Below are 15,143 nucleotides of genomic sequence, written 5' to 3' on the forward strand. Positions count from 1 at the left end.
GCGAGAGAACCACATTTAATCAAAGTCACATCTCTCAAGAGTTCTTGGGCTTCTCTTGAAACTGTTATTTGCTGACGTATTACATGTCTGTAATTCTAGAGCCTGGTTGTGCTGTACTTGAGAATTGATGTAAACATTTGATGTCAGAAGTTATTTCATAAGGCATCAATTGTAAAATAAAGCTGATGTAAATTAATGCATTTGAAGACTTATATACGCATCCATTCAACTCAAAGTCATGAGCCAAAATGGAGTCCTGTGTTTAAGTTTAAAAGTTTATTTGCCATGTGCACAGGATACAACAGGTTTAAAACAGTCCAGTGAAATTCTTACTCTGAGAGCTCTTTCCCAGCAATGCAGTGATAATAATAGTAAAAAAATAAATAATAATAATAATAATAATAATAATAATAATAATAAAGATAATAATAGAAAAATGAAAATAAAAACCACAACAACTACGATGTGAGTTAGAAACACGAGAATGCAAGTATATGCAGGTCAGTGCCAGTACCTTCAGTGTGCAGGGGTACTGGAGTGGTTGAGGTGGGTTCATACATAACAAGTGACTGGTAGTAGGATATACATGTAAACAGGGCTAAAAAGTGACTGGTAGCAGGAATATATAAATACTTATGGTAATATACTAATGGTAATATATACATGTAAATAGGAGTAATAGTGACCAGTAGCAAAATAAATAGATAGATACCACCAAGCTATAAGACTACTAAATAGTTAACCAAATAGCTGCCCAGACTATCTCTATTCACCTTTTCTTGCACTAACTCTTTTGACTCAACACATACATGCCAAGTCACTTTATCCCTACATACACTGAGTGGACAAAACATTAGGAACAACTTCCTAATCAAATGGTCACATGTGCCAAATACAACAGGTGTAGACCTTACAGTGAAATGTTTACTTACAAGCTCTTAACCAACAATGCAGAGTTTTTAAAAATTAGTTTTAAAAAAATAGTGACACAATTAAATAACAATAACGAGGCTATGTCCTTCATTGGACACTGTGTTAACAAACCTCCAAACGAGCTTCAATGCCATACAACACTCCTTCAGTAGCCTCCAACTGCTCTTAAACACTAGTAAAACTAAATGCATGCTTTTCAATCGAACGCTGCTGGCACCCGCCCACCCGACTAGAATCACCACTCTCGACGGGTCTGACCTAGAGTATGTGGACAACTACAAATATCTAGGTGTCTGGTTAGACTGTAAACTCTCCTTCCAGACTCACATTAAGAATCTCCAATCCAAAGTTAAATCTAGAATCGGCTTCCTATTTCGCAACAAAGCCTCCTTCACTCATGCTGCCAAACATGCCCTCGTAAAACTGACTATCCTACCGATCCTTGACTTCGGCGATGTCATTTACAAAATAGCCTCCAACACTCTACTCAGCAAACTGGATGTAGTCTATCACAGTGCCATCCGTTTTGTCTCCAAAGCCCCATACACTACCCACCACTGTGACCTGTACGCTCTTGTTGGCTGGTCCTCACTACATGTTCGTCGTCAAACCCACTGGCTCCAGGCCATCTATAAATCCCTGCTAGGCAAATCCCCGCCTTATCTAAGCTCATTGGTCACCATAGCAGCACCCACCCGTAGTCTGCGCTCCAGCAGGTATATCTCACTGGTCATTCCCAAAGCCAACACCTCCTTTGGCCGCCATTCCTTCCAGTTCTCTGCTGCCAATGACTGGAACGAATTGCAAAAATCTCTGAAGCTGGAGACTCTTATCTCCCTCACTAACTTTAAGCATCAGTTGTCAGAGCACCTTACCGATCACTGCACCTGTACACAGCCCATCTGAAATTAGCCCACCCAACTACCTCATCCCTATATTGTTATTTATTTTGCTCTTTTGCACCCCAGTATCTCTATTTTCACATAATCTCTTGCACATCTAGCATTCCAGTGTTAATATTATTGTAATTATTTTGCACTATAGCCTATTTATTGCTTTACCTCCATAACTTGCTACATTTGCACCACTGTATATATATTTTCTGTTGTATTTTTGACTTTATGTTTTTTTACCCCATATGTAACTCTGTGTTGTTTTTATCGCACTGCTTTGCTTTATCTTGGCCAGGTCGCAGTTGTAAATGAGAACTTGTTCTCAACTGGCTTACCTGGTTAAATAAAGGTGAAATAAAATGTAAAAATAAATAAATACAAGGAGTACCGGTACCGGGTCAATGTGCGGGGGCACAGGTTAGTCGAGGTGTGTGTGTGTGTGTTGGAATGTCAGTGTAGTATGTGTGAGTGTGTGGTTAGTGTCCAGTGAGTGTACATCGAGCCTGTGCAAGAGAGTCAGTGCAAAAAATAATAATAAATACGAATAAAATAAAGGGATCAATGCAAATAGTCCGGGTAGCCATTTGATGAACTGTTGCACCCCCTTTTGCCCTCAGAACAGCCTCAATTCATCGCGGCATGGACTCTACAAGGTGTCGAAAGCATTCCACACAGACTGCTTCCCACAGTTGTGACAAGTTGACTGGATGTCCTTTGGGTGGTGGACCATTCTTTATACACACAGGAAACTGTTGAGCGTGAAAAACCCAGCAACGTTGCACTTCTTGACACACTCAAACTGGTGCACCAGCCACCTACTACCATACCCTGTTCAAAGGCACTTAATTATTTTGTCTTGCCCATTCACCCTCTGAATGGCACATATACACAATCCATGTCTCAATTGTCTCAAGGCATAAATTTTTTTTTTTTAACCTTTCTCCTCCCCTTCATCTACACTGAATGAAGTGGATTTAACAAGTGACATCAATAAGGGATCATAGCTTTCACCTGGATTCACCTGGTCAGTCTATGTCATGGAAAGAGCATGTTCCTAATGTTTTGTATACTCAGTGTATATGTACATATCTACCTCAATTACCTAGTACCCCTGCACATCGACTTGGTACTGGTACCCTGTGTATATAAGCAAAAACTAAAGCAGGAAGCACCAGTGACTCAGTTAATAAAAAAGTGGTCAGATGACACAGATGCTAAGCTACAGGACTGTTTTGCTAGCACAGACTGGAACATGTTCCGGGATTCTTCAGATAGCATTGAGGAGTCCACCACATCAGTCACTGGCTTCATCAATAAGTGCATCGATGATGTCGTCCCCACAGTGACCGTACGTACATACCTGAACCAGAAGCCATGGATTACAGGAAACATCCGCACTGAGCTAAAGGGTAGAGCTGCCGCTTTCAAGGAGCGGGACTCTAACCCGGACGCTTATAAGAAATCCCGCTATGCCCTCCGAAGAACCATCAAACAGGCAAAGAGTCAATACAGGACTAAGATTGAATCGTACTACACCGGCTCTGATGCTCGTCGGATGTGGCAGGGCTTGAAAACTATTACAGACTACAAAGGGAAGCACAGCCGCGAGCTGCCCAGTGACACAAGAGACTTCCAGACGAGCTAAACCACTTCTATGCTCGCTTCGAGGCAAGCAACACTGAAGCATGCATGAGAGCACCAGCTGTTCCGGATGACTATGTGATCACGCTCTCCGTAGCCGATGTGAGTAAGACTTTTAAGCAGGTCAACATTCACAAGGCTGCAGGGCCAGACGGATTACCAGGACGTGTACTCCGAGCATGTGCTGACCAACTGGCAAGTGTCTTCACTGACATTTTCAACATGTCCCTGACTGAGTCTGTAATACCAATATGTTTCAAGCAGACCACCATAGTCCCCGTGCCCAAGGACACTAAGATAACCTGCCTAAATGACTACCGACCCGTAGCACTGACGTCTGTAGCCATGAAGTGCTTTGAAAGGCTGGTCATGGCTCACATCAACACCATCATCCCAGAAACCCTAGACCCACTCCAATTTGCATACCGCCCCAACAAATCCACAGATGATGCAATATCTATTGCACTCCACACTGCCCTTTCCCACCTGGACAAGAGGAACACCTACTCATTGACGTGGGAATGCTATTCATTGACTACAGCTCAGCATTCAACACCATAGTGCCCTCAAAGCTAATCACTAAGCTAAGGATCCTGGGACTAAACACCTCCCTCTGCAACTGGATCCTGGACTTCCTGACGGGCCGCCCCCAGGTGTTAAGGGTAGTTAACAACACATCTGCCACACTGATCCTCAACACAGGGGCCCCTCAGGGGTGCGTGCTCAGTCCTCTCCTGTACTCCCTGTTCACTCATGACTGCATGGCCAGGCACGACTCCAACACCATCATTAAGTTTGCCGACGACACAACAGTGGTAGGCCTGATCACAGACAACGATGAGACAGCCTATAGGGAGGAGGTCAGAGACCTGGCAGTGTGGTGCCAGGATAACAACGTCTCCCTCAACGTGACCAAGAAAAGGAGATGATTGTGGACTACAGGAAAAAAAAGAGGACAGGTTGAGAGCTTCAAGTTCCTTGTTGTCCACATCACCAACAAACTATCATGGTCTAAACACACCAAGACAGTCGAAGCCTATTCCCCCTCAGGAGACTGAAAAGATTTGGCATGGGTCCTCAGATCCTCAAAAAATTCTACAGCTGCACCATCGAGAGCATCCTGACTGGTTGCATCACCGCCTGGTATGGCAACTGCTTGGCCTCCGACCGCAAGGCACTACAGAGGGTAGTGCGTACGGCCCAGTACATCACTGGGGCCAAGCTTCCTGCCATCCAGGACCTCTATACCAGGCGGTGTCAGAGGAAGGCCCTCAAAATTGTCAAAGACTCCAGCCACCCTAGTTATCGACTGTTTTCTCTGCTACCGCACGGCAAGCGGTACCGGAGTGCTAAGTCTAGATCCAAAAGACTTCTCAACAGCTTCTACCCCCAAGCCATAAGACTCCTGAACAGCTAATCATGGCTACCCGGACAATTTGCACTGCCCCCCACCCCCACCCCATCTTTTTACGCTGCTGCTACTCTGTTAATTATTTATGCATAGTCACTTTAACTCTATCCACATGTACATATTACTTCAACTACCTCAACTAGCCGGTGCCCCCACACATTGACTCTGCACCGGTACCCCCCTGTATATATAGCCTCCCTACTGTTCTTTTATTTTACTTCTGCTCTTTTTTTTCTCAACACTTTTTTGTTGTTGTTTTATTTTTATTTTTTTATTAAAAATATATGCACTGTTGGTTAAGGGCTGTAAGTAAGCATTTCACTGTAATATCTGCACCTGTGGTATTCGGTGCATGTGGCCAATAAGATTTGATTTGATTTGATATAGCCAAGTTATTGTTACTCATTGTGTATTTATTCCTCATGTTATAATATGTTCTATATTTTTCTCTCTGAATTGTTGGGAAGTGTCCGTAAGTAAGCATTTCACTGTTAGTCGTCACCTGTTGTCTACCAAGCATGACAAATAACGTTTTATTTTATTTTAAATACTAACAGCATTTAATATTCAATGGACAGCAGTGTAACGGAGTAATACATCTTATCAATAATTATTTTAGCAGCAGCGTAGGTTGTGTCTAAGTGGGTAGAGACCTGTGGATGGGCATAGAGTCAGTGTGGATAGTATGTTGGAAGAGGGAGCGCAGTAGTTGTTATCCATTTAATAGTCTTATGGCCAGGGGATAGAAGCTGTTTAGGAGTCTGTTGGTCTGAGCCTTGATGCACTGGTACCGCCTGCCGGACAGGAACAAGGTCTTTGGCAATTTTTCAGCGTGGCGGAGGTGTTGTTGCCTACTCTCACCACCTGGCGTTGGCCGTCAGAAAGTCCAGGATCCAATTGCAGAGGGAGGTGTTCAGTCCCAGGGTCCCGAGCCTGGTGACGAGCTTGGAGGGCACTATGGGGTTGAACGCTGAGCTGTAGTCGATGAACAGCATTTTCACATAGGTATTCCTCTTGTCCAGGTGGGGGAAGGCAGTGTGGAGAGCAATTGAGATTAAATCATCTGTAGATCTGTTGGGACGGTATGCAAATTGAGTGGGTCCAGGGTGTCTGGGATGATGGAGTTGATGTGTGCCATGACCAGCCTTTCAAAGCTCTTCATGATTACAGATGTTAGCGCTACAGGGCGTTAGTCATTGTGGCAGGTAGCCTTACATCGCGTGTGCGAGCGTTGCAAAATAAATGTACACATACATGTAGTTCAATTATTGCACCCACACTTCTCGCGCCCGTCAACGAGTGTCTGCGTAGCCAGGCCCTAATATAAAACTTGGTTCTGTTTGTGACGCTTGACGCGCTGCAGTCCCGCCTCGCCCATCTCCCCATTGGTTTTTAGGAGCATATACCCACGTGGGTGATTGAAAGATGAACTGAGGTCCACACTCCAGTCCAGTTGGTGGTGGTAACGCACCTTAAAGTTGGTTGCCAACCGCCATTTAAAGTCCCAAGAAGAAGAAGAATCCTGAATCCAAACTCGGTTTATCCTTTTACAGTATTCATCCCCCTTGGTGTTTTTCCTATTTTGTTGCATTACAACCTGTAATTTCAATAGATTTTTATTTGGATTTCATGTAATGGACATACACAGAATAGTCCAAATTGGTGAAGTGAAATAAATAAATAAAAGAAAATTCAAAAAATCTAAGAAATAAATAACGGAAAAGTGGTGCGTGTATATGTATTCACCCCCTTTGCTATGAAGCCCCTAAATAAGATCTGGTGCAACCAATTACCTTCAGAAGTCACATAATTAGTTAAATAAAGTCCACCTGTGTGCAATCTAAGTGTCACATGATCTCAGTATATATACACCTGTTCTGAAAGGCCCCAGAGTCTGCAACACCACTAAGCAAGGGGCACCACCAAGCAAGCGGCACCATGAAGACCAAGGAGCTCTCCAAACAGGTCAGGGACAAAGTTGTGGAGAAGTATAGATCAAGGTTGGGTTATAAAAAAATATCCCGAACTTTGAACATCCCACGGAGCACCATTAAATCCATTATGAAAAAATCTAAAGAATATGGCACCACAACAAACCTGCCAAGAGAGGGCCACCAACCAACACTCACAGACCAGGCAAGGTGGGCATTAATCAGAGAGGCAACAAAGAGACCAAAGATAACCCTGAAGAAGCTGCAAAGCTCCATAGCAGAAATTGGAGTATCTGTACATAGGACAACTTTAAGCCGTACACTCCACAGAGCTGGGCTTTAAGGAAGAGTGGCCAAAAAAATAACCAAACACGTTTGGTGTTCGCCAATAGCCATGTGGGAGACTCCCCAAACATATGGAAGAAGGTACTCTGGTCAGATGAGACTAAAATTGAGCTTTTTTGACTTTTTGGAAGCTGGTCAGAATTGAAGGAATGATGGATGGCACTAAATACAGGGACATTCTTGAGGGAAACCTGTTTCAGTCTTCCAGAGATTTGAGACTGGGACGGAGGTTCACCTTCCAGCAGGACAATGACCCTAAGCATACTACTAAAGCAACACTCAAGTGGTTTAAGGCGAAACATTTAAATGTCTTGGAATGGCCTTGTCAAAGCCCAGACCTCAATCCAATTGAGAATCTGTGGTATGACTTAAAGATTGCTGTGCACCAGCGGAACCCATCCAACTTGAAGGAGCTGGTGCAGTTTTGCCTTGAAGAATGGGCAAACATCCCAGTGGCTAGATGTGCCAAGCTTATAGAGACATACCCCAAGAGACTTGTAGCTGTAATTGCTGCAAAAGGTAGCTCTACAAAGTATTGACTTTTTGGGGGTGAATAGTTATGAACGTTCAGGTTTTCTGTTTTTTTGTCTTATTTGTTGTTTTTTTCACATTTTTATTTATTTTGCATCTTCAAAGTGGTAGGCATGTTGTGTAAATCAAATGATACAAACCCCCCAAAAATCAATTTTAATTCCAGGTTGTGAGGCAACAAAACAGGAAAAATGCCAAGGGGGGTGAATTCTTTCGCAAGCCACTGTATCTGTGGATTAATTGTTGGAGTATAGGACCTTGTGCATTTCAAGTAAAATAACAACCCAATGTTTATGTACCATGACAAATTAGCTAGCAACAACAAGCTAGCTAGCTATACATGCCATACATGTTTAATGCTTTTCAACCTGTCCCCAAATTAATATACTTTTTTCGGAGTTCGTTTTGATATTTCAACCTACGTGTCCTGATGACGTCTGGTGTGGATGGACAAAATCAACATGTGTGCAATGGTGCACGCGGAGCGGTCTGGTCAGCATGTTAGAATTCTTGGTTACAGGTATGATGGTGGTCAGCTTGAGACGTGGGGATTACAGACTAAGATAAAGAGAAGTTGAAAATGACCGTGAAGATGCCTGCCAGCTGGTCTGCGCATGAGAATGTGCCCTGGAATACTGTCCGGCCCCGCGACCTTGTGAGTGCTGACCAGATATAAAGAACCTCTTCCAATCTGTATTCAAAATCAATGGTGTGCTTGAATGCACCAAAAGTTATGTCTCATTACAATTTGAAATGCATCACCCAAACACATTTAAAATCACTTCAGAGGTGCAGCTGTACTGTAAACATCAGCAACCCCCCTTCCCCTTTAAAATTAGCCTCTCACCTGAGGGATAACTGCAAAGCCTCATCGATTTTCATAATTCAACAGCACTGTCACGTCCTGATGACTTCCCCACACCAAAGCCATCCATTATTCATTGTGTTTTCCCATCCATTATCCAGGTCTGTAAGCATCAACACCTCAGTAGAGAGAGATGTTAGCTCTATTTTGGTGAGACTGTAAATTAAGCCTATGTATAAGGTATTATAGGAACTGGCATAACACATACATGATGCATTAGGTACGTTCAGTAAGGATGTATAGGGGAGTGGGGTTTAACTAACCTGTTGAAAATTGCTACCTCATTGACAATAGACTGATCAAGCCATCTCTGTGGTTATGACCACTAATCTATCATTATTATAAAATCAAATGAATGGACAGATCAATTGATATAGAGCGGTTCTAATGTCACAGTGTTATGACAGTCCTCTTATTTCAAATGTATACTTCATAATGAATTACAATTAAATACAAATGGGGTAGATAACCTTTGAAAATTACAAGAAAAAGATGGGGTAGCAGCAGATACATAAAGGAAAGATAACTCCTAGATAACAAGGCATGCTGCCTCTGACTTGAAATTGCTTTTATCTTCAAACAACAGTCAGGGAAAAGGCTAACGTCAGAGAATGAGGGGAGAATGTTCTGGACCACATAGTCACAGTTAAAAGCACCTCAGGGTCTGGCCCAACTTGGTAATAGCTAAGGAAAAGAGACATCACTCTTGCCACCATTCATTCGACAGTGTGTTTATTGGCCCCACTAATGTCGGCAAACTAAATGAAAAATCTAACACAAGTTAACAAACAGTTGGCTGTCTTTCATTTTGTGTGCTGTAAACATCCCATATAAAAATATATTTGTTGGATGGCTTGTGAAAGCTTAAAGATGGTTGCCTAGCAACTGGGGCCCTATTGCCAACCGGAGCATTACTGCCAATTATGGTGGGCAGGGGAAGTGGCGTGTCCCCTTTTTTCCTGACTGGTAAAAAAAAACAAGAAAAGAAAACAACCTTTTTACAGGAAGATCTAACAACACTGCAGCTATCCGAATCTTCCCAGTGGCAGAACGAAACCAATGAAACACAACAAAGTTGATCAAAGCAGCATTTAAAAGATTAACAATCAAAGAATCCCCACATTAGGATTTTTGCCTTTGTCTCAGATGGTTCATTTAATTCCAGCCCTTCTCTTTCTTTCCATGAAATCATTTGGTCGTCCTCAATCTTTTATTTATCATGGCATCTCAAAGGATAGGCTTCAAATTAATTAGCCATCTTTTGAAAATGTAACTTCATTTTGTGTCCTTTGAAGTACTAGATTCTAAAAAGATAACGTTTCGCATGGGTGCTGTGGTTTGAGACCTTACATTTTCCAAAAATTATAGACATCAAAACACAACCCCCGCAAACAATTCTGGAGTTAATGTTTGCAATTAGATTGACCAGACGTATCTTATAGCCCCACCTAGCTGGAAGGTATTGCGATAGAACACTGATGAAAACTAATGGTGTAATTCTCTTCGGATATTGCACCTGACAATTAGATTTAGTCATCTTATATGAAGGCAATGTGCTTGTTGGGTAACTGAGTTTGCCTGGGTATTATTGCTTTACATTTGGCCTCGGAGGACTGTTTCAATGTTGCTAATCTTCATCAGCCGTATAAGGGGGCTTCTTAGCGATGGCTGTGTAGCAAGGACCTAGCCCATGATTGTTATAGAGGGGGATGGCCTTGACATAGTAATGAAACAAATAAAGTTAAAAGGGGACTGCTATTTATCATGATGTTTGATTTCCCATATAGGATACTATTTACATGATGGATGACGCACAGTGTATCTAAAAGGTAGACATTTACTGATGTGATTCTCAACCAGTAATGCAACCCGTAAGTCAGACAATCGCCATCTGAGTGATGTGTTTAAGCAATATAATTACCCTGTGACATGTTAGTAATATTATAAACTGGGTGGTTCGAGCCCTGAATGCTGATTGGCTGACAGCCATGGTACATCAGACTGTATTTTTTTTATTTATTTTTTATGCCATTTAGCAGACGCTTTTATCCAAAGCGACTTAGAGTCATGTGTACATACATTTTTACGTATGTATACCACGGGTATGACCCACAAATATTTTTACTGCTGTAATTACATTGGTAACCAGTTTATAATAGCAATAAGGCACCTTGGGGGTTTGTGGTATAATGCCAATATACCACGGCAAAGGACTTTGTCCAGGCAATCTGCGTTGCGTCGTGCATAAGAACAGCCCTTAGCCGTGGTATATTGGCCATATACCACACCCCCTCTGGCCTTATTGCTTAATTATACAGCTTTAGTAATCATGCAAACAAATCTAAAAAGGTATTTATACCTGGGGAGGTTGGCAATTATGAATTGTTTAGGCATTACTTATCCTGGCATACTGTGCATTAATAGGGAACCACTCTGTTTAATATTCAGAAGAAGAAGAGGAAAGAAAGCAATGCCATTCTCTCACTTTTCCTGTCTTAAGTCACAGGAGACATGCTTTCCCCGAACTGTCTCAACTCTCCTGGAAGGTACTGCCTTGGGATGAGGCAGATAAACACAGCGCAGAAACGAGCGTGCCCGACAGCATCTCCCCTTACAAACACACCCAAGGTGGCAGCCACGTGTTCCAGAAGTCAAACACCCTTTTTAATCTCTGTGGCAGACACGCGTGCCATCCCTGGCATGGTGAAAGCCGTTTTAATCATGCTCGGGACGTGTGAAGTGAACGGGCTTGGGGACAGGGGATCGTGTTGTGTGTTTGTCTTCAAAGGCGCTGTGTGCAAAGGTACGATAATGTCAGGATAATGAGACCTCTCATTATATGGCGGAGTGGGAGACTGGGCCTTGTTTACATCCTCAACACAGTCTAGGGAGTAGAAGTGGAGACTGGTCCACATGTGTCCCCGCTAAGAGAGGAAGTGACTCATTATATGGCTTTTTCGATGGCACCCACTTGTCCAGCCGGACAGGGGTTCTTTCATACTCAGACCTGGGTTGTCTTCGTTAGGGCACGAAATGGAAAGGGGTTTGCAACGGAAAGCGAGAACGGACTGGTAGTCCCTCCCTGTACGAGTCAGTTTTTCCCGTTTGTTGCCTAATGAACACGACCATGAAAGAACGAAGGGATGACCATTGTGAAGGGGGGGGGGGGGGGGGGGGGGCGTCCAATCAAAGCAAAGGAATGTACTGTATGTGCGGTTCATGTTGGGTAAGATTGTTCCTACCAGCTCTCACAGTCTCCCGTCAAAATTAGACATTCATCCATGTTCCTCAATCGTCAAAGTTTTTCCTTGGGATATGCTTAAAACAAAACTATCCAAAACAACTGGATTTGAACATGCAACCTTTGGAATCAGAGGCAAGGCTTAAAACAAAAATATAAAAAACAACTGGAATCAGAGGCAGATGCGTACGCCCGTCACCCATCCCCATCCATAACACCCTAGCAAAACCGAAACCTACTTGAAGGTAACAATGCATCACCGGAGGCACATTGCCTGTCCTCCAGGACACCTACAGCACCCGATGTCACAGGAAGGCCAAAAAGATAATCAAGGACATCAACCACCTGAGCCACGGCCTGTTCACCCCGCTATCCTCCAGAAGGCGAGGTCAGTACAGGTGCATCAAAGCTGAGACCGAGAGACGGAAAAATAGCTTCTATCTCAAGGCCAACACTAGCTGGACTCCACCGAGTACCCTGCCCTGAGCTTAGTCACTGTCACTAGCCAGCTATCACCCGGTTACTCAACCCTTAACCTTAGAGGCTGCTGCCCTATGTACATAGACATGGAATCACTGGTCACTTTAATTAAGGAACACTGGTCACTTTAATAATGTTTACGTACTGTTTTACTCATTTCATATGTATATTCTGTATTCTACTGTATTCTAGTCAATGACACTCCGACATTGCTCGTCCTAATCTTTATATATTTCTTAATTCCATTCTTTTACTTTGAGATATGTGTATTGTTGTAAATTGTTATATACTACTGCACTGTTGGAGCTAGGAACACTAAGCATTTTGCTACATCCGCAATAACATCAGCTAAATATGTGTATGCGACAAATAAAAATTGATTTGAAAAAAATAAAATTTGATTTGAACAGCGCTCACTGTTGCCCCTAGTGGCCGGTTTCCACTTCATCTCCCGACATCCTCAGACATGGATGGGCTTTGAATACTGACTTGTAGCATGGGTGACCTGGATGGATTGTTCATTGCATGGCTCCATCGGTTTAATCTCCCATTGAAATGTGTTGCACAACTCATATATTCTCTCAAATAATGCCACATTTTCTGTCATCAAACAACATGACACAGACCCTTCCCATAATCTAACTCACTACTACAACATTTTATGACTCATTATAATCAAGACCACTTTTATTCAACATAAATTGAGTCTTACAAGAACGCACTAATCAAGAGATTGGGAACTGAAAGTTTCCTTGCTATAGGGGAGTCTCCATTTCTCTAGTTCTCAAATGTAAAGCTGAGAAACGTTACACCTGACCTTTGTAAGGGACTAGCTTTTAGTTTCAAGTGATATTTTTTAAAACATTCTGGAGACATTCATTTTCCCCCTGCCTTTCTTCCATTTGTTCTGGTGGAAAAATAAAACAATTATATGGGCCTTGGGAGGTCATACAGCAGCTGAATGCCACACTGCTGTCAGACTTTTAAAATAATGATTGCAGAGCCAAAGGTCACCAAAAAGTGGATTTGTTATTGAGAGATTTTGAATAAAAAGCATTCACATAATGTAAAGGTCCCTCATTCCTAGACCTTTCTAAAGGTGGCAATGAGGGGAATGATCTGAAAGATTGCTTAAAGAAAAGGAGAAGCACATCATGGCCATTTTTGATTACGTGGGTTGAGTATGATTTTCCTTCTCATCTTAGAATTGGCTGAAGAGGCCAATTCTAAGAGCCCCGATTCTGCTGAGGTGAAGGTATGTGACGGTGGTAGAGGACGGTTGAGTCTTCTTGGTGGGAAGCCTCTGCTTATGTTGTTGCCACAGGGCAGACATATCGTTAGTAGAGTGCATCCCCCCTCTTGGACAGTCTTCCTCCATCTACAGTACTTCTGTCCTCCCAGTTGATAGTGTTTGGTGGTGTTGATTAGGCACTTCTTGAGGTTGGTCCTGACATGGTCCTTGGAGCACTTACTTACTCCTCCAGGACAGCTGCCAGCATTTAGCCGGGGGTGCAGGACCTGTTTTGGGAAAAATGGCTACCACACACACCAGGTACAGTATATTCCACACATAGCAGTTGTTTCTTTTATTCTCCATAGCCAAGTCTCCCTTCCTACCTTTACTGTAGACTAGGCCTAGGACTATACATGCTATAATGTTCATCAAACATACTTAACACAATGAATTCTCATTTCCATTTTATGCAGTGAAAGTCAATCTGTTTGTTGAACATATTTTAATTGGACTAACCATATTTTACCACATCATTTAGTGATGAAAAGCCCCCCAGAAAAGATGGCGGTTGATAATGAGAATTGCTGGAATATCTTCTGGGTATAATTTCTTATTTTTCTTCTCAGTCTCGAGTGGGAAGCACTTAATCAAAGGTTAGAGTGAATAAAGTTTGTTCAAAGAGGCTTGTCCAAACACTCGGGACAAGGAGGGAGAGAGTGAGAGGAGAGAGACTGAAGAAAAAAAAAATCTAATTATTTTCTTTCTTTATCACATCAGTTGCTACAAATAAGACACACACTTCTGAGAAACGACACAGTTTAGTTTTATAATTGCTGTTTTACCACCTGCCATTTTAACTCACATTCACTGTGACTTTTCCTTTTCGGTTTTGATTCCACTTGGATTTGAGATAATCAGGGCCATGTCCAATTATGCTCCTTATTTTTTAGGGACAAAAGGATTATGGTTTTATGAATAAATGACCATGAAAAGAAAAGGAAAATGTAATATACAATATTTTGTATTTCGTGCCATGGGTACACATCAAGAAAACAGGGAGGAACAAGGCCTTAAAACAAATAACAGAAGCGCTAAAGTATCCCTCCATACCATCACGTTATTAGGACCATGGAAAATGAGAGGAGCTTTCTTCATTTACTTTTGTGCCATGTGCATTACACATACTGTAGGAGGGTGAGGGCTGTATAGCTTATTCTGAAGTTAAGCAAACCCGGGAAAGCAGTTCATGAACAGTTCATGGGCATGGTCCAATCAATAGTATCTTTAAAAGCATTACTACATATCATTGTATTTATAATGAGATTGAGTCCATTAATGCACTTTTTTATGATGGCATTCAGGTGGTATTACAACTATATTCTCTAGAGTAGATGAACTACATCAATGGCATCCATTTTTGACTTCCTTTAAGGGATGTCATATCTGAGGCTACCTCCATTATATTCTAACTGGAAGCATTGTTTTGGAGACATTCTGCCTCATGAGCTCTGCATGTTTGGTGAGTAGTAGGCCACCAAAGTTTGACTCAATTAAAGTGCCTTGCAAAAGTATTCATCCCCCTTGGCAATGTTCCTATTCTGTTGCATTACAACATGTAATTTAAATGAATTTTTATTT

The sequence above is a fragment of the Coregonus lavaretus genome (genome assembly GCF_964263955.1).
Source record: "Coregonus lavaretus genome assembly, chromosome: 32".
Lineage (NCBI taxonomy): Eukaryota > Metazoa > Chordata > Actinopteri > Salmoniformes > Salmonidae > Coregonus > Coregonus lavaretus.